A 6,031-nucleotide genomic window follows, 5' to 3' on the forward strand; every position below is an offset into this window, starting at 1 on the left:
GGCGGCAGGCTGCTATCCGCAGCGTGGGGAGCCCTGCGAGGAACTCCTGCAGGGCTCCCCATGTTGCGGATGTCTGTCCGGCGCGAGGGGTGCTCTGCTTCAGGGCGCCCCTCGCGCCGGGCGGCATGCTGCTATCTGCAGCATGGGGAGCCCTGCGGAGAACTCCTGCAGGGCTCCCCATGCTGCGGATGTCTGCCCGGCGCGAGGAGCGCTCTGCTTCAGGGCGCCACTCGCGGCAGGCTGCTATCCGCAGCCTACATAGCCCTGCGGGACCTCCCGCAGGGATGCCTAGGCTGTGGATGTATTCCCGAAGCGCCGGGCACTCTGCTTTCGGCACGCCCGGCGCTCCGGGAAGCAGGCTGCTATCCGCAGCCTAGACAGCCCTGCAGGAACTCCCGCAGGGCTGCCTAGGCTGCAGATGTCTTCTTGAAGCCTGGAGAGCGAGAGGGGTCAGTGCGCACCGACCCCTCTCACTTTCCAGGCTTCAGCGAAAGCCTGCATTCGCCCCATAGGACGCACCCAGATTTCCCCTTCATTTTTGGAGGGGGAAAAGTGCATCCTATAGGGCGAAAAATACGGTACTTCCAAGGAAACAGGCACAGGGCTGCCCTGCTGCTCATCGACTGGCAATGCAGTCCTATGCATGTCTACTGAGATATAAGGCCCATTGATTTCAGTGCAAGTTATTCCCAGGTAACTGTGCATAAGATTGCAGGCTAGAGCTTGGGTTGATTAAGAGTGCAATCCTCTATGCACACTTGGTTGGGTGTAAGTCCCACTGAGCACCCATCTTAAGGGGCTTAAAAGGTATAGGGACCCCTGACCATTAGATCCATTCGTGGCAGACTCTGGGGTTGCGGCGCTCATCTCGCTTTATTGGCCGAGGGAGCCGGCGTACAGCTTCTAGGTCATGTGGCCAGAACGATTAAGCCGCTTCTGGCGAACCAGAGCAGCACACGGAAACGCCATTTACCTTCCCGCCAGAGCGGTACCTATTTATCTACTTGCACTTTGATGTGCTTTTAAACTGCTAGGTTGGCAGGAGCAGGAACCGAGCAACGGGAGCTCACCCCGTCGCGGGGATTCGGACCGCTGACCTTCTGATCGGCAAGTCCTAGGCTCTGTGGTTTAACCCACTGCACCATCCTTACAGGGCTTGCTTACTTCTAAATAAATGTGCATAGGGTTGTGCTGCTTGAGCATCAGTCAAAGCAGTTAGAGGACTGCAATTCCAGGTATAACCGGTGCAACGTTGGATAAAATGTCCCTCCAGAGAACTTTTCCCTGCCTGCTTCTTTCCTACAGATAGACCAAATGTTTGCAGCCTTCCCTCCTGACGTGACCGGCAACCTGGACTATAAGAACCTCGTCCATATCATCACTCACGGAGAGGAAAAAGATTGAAGGCTGGGAGAGTACCCTTCCTACGGGCCTGGAATGGTACCCAGTGGGGCTTCCTTCTCCTCACAACTCTGTTTGTTCCTCACTGTGAAAACTGGGAGGTTCACAGGCTTCCTGATAGTTCTTGTCTTCTTGGTGTTCCCAGTCCCTTGTCCGTCCTCTTTGTGTGAAATAATTCATTTGTGACTTGAGAAACATTTCCAAAATTGTATTTGTGTTGAATTATTCACCGAGTCCATGTGTCACGATCCAGTTCATGGGCGATCAAAGTCCCAGCTGGGGACGTCGGGACCGGGGGTTGGGAGTAGGAATGGGAGTCCAAAAGTCAGGAGTCAGGAAGCCAAGAGTCCGAGGGTCAGAGAGCCAGGAGTCAAGAAGCCAAGGGTCCGAGGAACAAGAAGCAGGGAGTCATGAAGTCAAGGGTACGAAGATCAAGAAGCAAGGAGTCAAGGAACCAAACGCAGCGAGGCAGAGAACATATTGCTGTGGCAAAGAGCCGAAGGGAAAATGCTGACCTTATATCCCTTCCCAGCTTTTGCCACCAGGTGCAGTGAGTTACCTATCGGCCTCATCTGTGTGGCCACGCCTTGCCTCTTCAGAACAAACTTAGGAAGGCCCCAGTCCTGCAGAGTCCTATTGGTCACAGGGCCTGGCTCCTGCATGCACACCTGACACCACATGTTCCTACGTGAATAACAGTTGGCTTGGCAAAACCTGGGAGGGGAGAATAAACTCGTGCAGGAGCCAGCACCCAAGCTGCAAACAAGCACATATCCCACTTCTGACACCACTGCTCCATCAAGGCTGGGGAAAACATTCCATGGACCAGCTACAGTTACAGGGACCTGAGTTAGACAAGGTGTTGCCTCAGTCCTGGAGCTTTTATACTCCCCTCCACCCATGCTGGCCCATCCTTTCCTGGGAGAACTAGGAGGGTTCTGGTCCACAGCACATGTCTTCCTCATCCCAAGGAGGACTCAGACAAGGGAGACCTCAAACTGCCACATGGGAATGATAGCTTTAGGTCTGGGCTTTCAACAGTATCTTGGGGCTTGGGATGGTTTTGATGGATCTGAAGGGTGGTGGGTAGGACCCAACAGAGTACGCTGGGTGTCTTGAATCTGCATTTCCTCCAGGGGGACATTTCCCCAGGTGGTAATTTTGCAGGTGTTGGGGGCTGTCTCCCCCAATGCAATAGGTCCAGCACTCATGGGAGCAGGCCCCATCTGTCTGGTTACAGGAAGCCTCCAGCTTGTGGACCAGTCTGGGCTCACCAGCTGGCTCATGGCATCCTTTCCCCCAAACCACACCTGTGTGTCCATCAGCTGACAGCTCCCCACCTGTGCCTTGATGTCACAGGTGACCTGAAACTTGTTTTGTTTCTCAGTTGGGCTTAAGTGCCAGGAAAGGCAGAGTACAGTGGATGCTCAGGTTGCGAACATGATCCATGTGGGATGCACATTCACAACCTGCAGCGGCACATCTGCGCACGTGCGGGTTGTGATTCTGTGCTTCTGCTCATGCGCAAAGCATGATTTAGAACTTTGGCGCATGTGTGACCACCAAAACCCAGAAGTAACCTGTTCTGGTACTTCCAAGTTTCGGTAGGTCCATAACCCAAAAAAACGCAACCTGAAGCATCTGTAACCTGAGGTATGACTGTACAGTGGTACCTCAGGTTACAGATGCTTCAGGTTACGGACTCCGCTAACCCAGAAACAGTACCTCGGGTTAAGAACTTTGCTTCAGGATGAGAACAGAAATCGTGCTCTGGTGGTGCGGCGGCAGCAGGAGGCCCCATTAGCTAAAGTGGTACCTCAGGTTAAGAACAGTTTCAGGTTAAGAACGGACCTCCAGAACGAATGAAGTACTTAACCCGAGGTACCACTATACTACTAAAACAGTCCTAGCTGGTTTACAACACTCAGAATCAGATCGTTGGACAGTGCTGCCCTCTGGTGTTCTTATGAGAGCATTTCACTCAAGGATGGGGAAGGCCGGGCTCCCGCCACACACACACACACACACACACACACACACACACATACACACACACACACACACACACACCAGCAGCGACTCTTAATGGACAGCAAGGAACAGGTCTTTGTTCAAGTTCCAGAAGCCGCGATTCCAAGGTACATGAGGAGTGAGGCAAGAGGCTCGTAACCAAATGGAAACTACGAAGACGTCCAAATGGTTGGCGGGTCCGTCCGGCCAAGCTGTGAAAAGTGAAACAGGGCACGCTTCTGGGACTCTGTCCCCCTAAGGCTCCGCTCCACACACTCTGCCTGGGTGGGGACACCCAATGCCCCCTACAAATGGGGTGTCTGGTTCTCAGCAACAAGAATTCATCCTTCCCTCTTGCCTCCTGCCCCCAAGGAGCCCCTGACAGGACCCCTCCAGATGTTGCTCCCACCCTACCAGCCACTGGCCATTCTCGCTAGGGCTGCTGGAAGCTGTGAGTCCGACAACATCTGGAGGGCCACAGCTGTTCCCCATCCTTGCTTCAGCAAGAGCAGTGCTTCCCAAACTTGGGTCTCCGGCTGCTTTTGGACTACAACTCCCATCATCCCTAGCTGGCAAGACCAGTGGTCAGGGGTGGCCCTCCTGCCTCTGTTCATGGGGGCCACCTGCCTGGCTTTCTCAACTTGGTCCCAGACTCTGAGCTTGGCTAAGCATCAGGGCAGCCCGGTCTTCAGCCCCACAGTGCTTTGTGGAGACATGCCATCTTTGACCCCCTTCAAATATATCTAGAGAACCTGTGGTCTGGAATCCAGAACCACCTATGGTATGATTCCATGAACCCAGCATTTGGAGGGGTGGAGATTCCCCGCTGGGGAGAGCACCACCTTTCACCTGCGTAGGAGGGAGAGAAGGTAGATGCTGCAGGCTGCTTTTGTTTTGCAAATGCCCCCAAAATAATGCTCATGCGACTTAGTGCTTCCATTGCGGTAAATAAGAAATGGGTAGGGATGTAGTTTATGGGAGGAGCTCAGATTGATAGAGTTGAGGCAGGAAGTGGGGATGGAGTCAGGCAGGAAGTAGAGACAGGAGACCTATGTTCCTCTAGATGTGGTTTGACTACCACTCCCATCATGCCTGACCATTCACCCCATCGGCCTGAACTGTTGGGAGTTGGGGTCCACTAACAGTTGGAGGGCCACAGGTTCCCTGTCTCTGCCTAAGGTACATTTCCTGAAATATACTCATACTCGGAATCAAGAGTGGATTTCATGCTCTTTATTCAGCTTCTGCTTCATTGACTATGCAAAAGCCTTTGACTGTGTCGACCACAGCAAACTATGGCAAGTTCTTAAAGAAATGGGAGTGCCTGATCACCTCATCTGTCTCCTGAGAAATCTCTATGTGGGACAAGAAGCTACAGTTAGAACTGGATATGGAACAACTGATTGGTCCAAAATTGGGAAAGGCGTACGACAAGGCTGTATTTTGTCTCCCTGCTTATTTAATTTATACGCAGAATACATCATGCGAAAGGCTGGGCTGGATGAATCCCAAGCTGGAATTAAGATTGCCGGAAGAAATATTAACAACCTCAGATATGCAGATGACACAACCTTGATGGCAGAAAGTGAGGAGGAATTAAAGAACCTTTTAATGAGGGTGAAAGAGGAGAGCGCAAAATATGGTCTGAGGCTCAACATCAAAAAAACGAAGATCATGGCCACTGGTCCCATCACCTCCTGGCAAATAGAAGGGGAAGAAATGGAGGCAGTGAGAGATTTTACATTCTTGGGCTCCATGATCACTGCAGATGGTGACAGCAGCCACGAAATTAAAAGACGCCTGCTTCTTGGGAGAAGGGCAATGACAGGCCTAGACAGCATCTTGCGAAGTAGAGACGTCACCTTGCCAACAAAGGTCCGTATAGTTAAAGCCATGGTTTTCCCAGTAGTGATGTATGGAAGTGAGAGCTGGACCATAAAGAAGGCTGATCGCCGAAGAATTGATGCTTTTGAATTATGGTGCTGGAGAAGACTCTTGAGAGTCCCATGGACTGCAAGAAGATCAAACGCATCCATTCTTAATGAAATCAGCCCTGAGTGCTCACTGGAAGGACAGATCGTGAAGCTGAGGCTCCAGTACTTTGGCCACCTCATGAGAAGAGAAGACTCCCTGGAGAAGACACTGATGCTGGGAAAGATGGAGGGCACAAGGAGAAGGGGGCGACAGAGGATGAGATGGTTGGATAGTGTTCTCAAAGCCACAAACATGAGTCTGACCAAACTGCGGGAGGTAGTGGAGGACAGAGGTGCCTGGCGTGCTCTGGTCCATGGGGTCACGAAGAGTCGGACACGACTAAACGACTAAACAACAACAACAACAACAAATTCAGCTCATACTAGTGAGGAATGGAAGTTCCCGCAGAATGTCTGCTTTATATACATTATTTACACAATGGGACCCATGTGATTGGTTAATTCCAGGATTCTCCTGTAGGCCAATCAGGTTGCAGATTCACTTCCACCTGGAGTTGGATTGGGTGGCTCCTGTGGAGCAATCAAACTGCTGCATTCTGAATCCTATTGTTCTAGGGCCAATCAGACTGCTGCATTCTGGATCCTATTGTTCTAGGACCAATCAGGCTGCTGCATTCTGAATCCTA

Source organism: Podarcis raffonei, chromosome 8 (genome assembly GCF_027172205.1).
Source record: "Podarcis raffonei isolate rPodRaf1 chromosome 8, rPodRaf1.pri, whole genome shotgun sequence".
Classification (NCBI taxonomy): domain Eukaryota; kingdom Metazoa; phylum Chordata; class Lepidosauria; order Squamata; family Lacertidae; genus Podarcis; species Podarcis raffonei.